This window comes from Eulemur rufifrons, chromosome 30 (assembly GCF_041146395.1).
Source record: "Eulemur rufifrons isolate Redbay chromosome 30, OSU_ERuf_1, whole genome shotgun sequence".
NCBI lineage: Eukaryota > Metazoa > Chordata > Mammalia > Primates > Lemuridae > Eulemur > Eulemur rufifrons.
The window spans coordinates 9,447,812-9,449,631 of record NC_091012.1 but is presented as its reverse complement, the minus strand read 5'-3'; positions in this window follow the sequence as shown (position 1 = coordinate 9,449,631).

Sequence of the window (1,820 nt, the reverse complement as noted above, 5' to 3'; positions counted from 1 at the left end):
ATTGGAGAATAGTTTATGTAGGATGGGCACCAGTTCTTCTTTGTATGTATGGTAAAATTCAGGTGTGAACCCATCTGGACCAGGGCTTTTCTTTTTGGGAAGGTTTTTTATTGCTGTTTCTATTTCAGTTCTTGATATTGGTCTGTTCAGGTACTCTATTTCTTCCTGGTTGAGCCTGGGAAGACTATGTGTTTCTAAAAATTTGTCCATTTCCTCCACGTTCTCCAGTTTGTGTGCATAAAGATTTTTGTAGAATTCATAGATGATATCTTGTATCTCTGTAGCATCGGTTGTGATTTCTCCTTTCATGTTCCTAATGGAGGTTATTAGAGATTTTACTTTTGTGCTCTTGGTTAGTCTAGCCAGAGGTGTGTCTATTTTGTTTATCTTTTCAAAGAACCAACTTTTTGTTTTATTAATTTCCCTTATAGTTTCTTTGTTGTCCTTTTCATTTAGTTCTGATTTGATCTTAGTAATTTCTCGCCTTCTGCTGGGTTTGGGATCGTTCTGTTCTTCTTTCTCCAGTTCTTTGAGTCTATTCGTTAGGTTGTCTATTTGCATGTTTTCTGTCTTTTTGATATAGGCATTTATGGATATGAATTTTCCTCTCAGGACTGCTTTAGCTGCATCCCATAGATTTTGATAAGTTGTATCTCCATTGTCATTTAATTCAAAGAAATTTTTGATTTCCATCTTGATTTCTTCTTTTATAGAATAATTATTCAGGAGAAAGTTATTTAGCTTCCATGACTTTGAGTAAGAGTGAGGGTTTCTGTTTGTGATCATTGTTACTTTTATTCCGCTGTGATCTGAGAAGATGCATGGTATAATTTCTATTTTTTTGAATTTTTGAAGACATGATTTATGTCCTAGGACATGGTCAATCTTAGAGAATGTCCCGTGAGCTGATGAGAAGAATGTATATTCTGTGGACTTTGGGTAGAATGTCCTATAGATGTCAGCCATGCCCATTTGTTCTAGCTTTCTATTGAGGTCCATTATGTCTTTGTTTATTTTCTGTTTAGAGGATCAGGCAGGCAGTTTTTAAAATAGAGAGTATATTGACTATATAGATCACTTTGTGGAGTGTTGCCATCTTAAAAATTGAATTTTTTAATCCATGAACACTGGGTGCATTTTCATTTGTTAGGCTGTTCTTTAACTCTTAGAAATATTTTGTACTTTTCAGTATTCAATTATTTCACCTCTTTGATTAAAATTATTCCATAGTTAGAGAGTACTTTTTATTCTGTGGAATTGTTTTCTTAATTTTTGCTTCAGGTTGATTATTGCTGGTATACAGAAACATCATGGATCTTTGTGTGCTAATTTTGTGTCCTCCAATTCTACTGAATTGTGCATTAGCTCTGATAAATTTTTATGGATTATTTGAGTTTTTCTAAAGGCAGTATCATGCCATATGTAAATAGCAAGAATTTTACTTTTTCTTTCTCAATTTGAATGGGTTTTATTATTTTTCCTGCCTAATTTACCTGATTATGTCTTCTAGTGCAATGTTGAATAAAGTGGAGAAAAGTGAGCATCCTTCTCTTGTTCCCAATCTTAGCTGGTGTGGAGAAATTTTAGCCTTTACCCACTGACTTGTTAATTTTTTTAATAAATGCTCTTTTTCCAATTTCTAGTTTGTTGACTGCTTTGATCAAAAACGGTTTTTTTTTGTCTACCATGGAGTACTACTCAGCGATAAGAAACAATGGTGATATAGCACTTCTTGTATTTTCCTGGATAGAGTTGGAACCCATTCTACTAAGTGAAGTATTCCAAGAATGGAGAAATAAGCACCACATGTACTCACCATC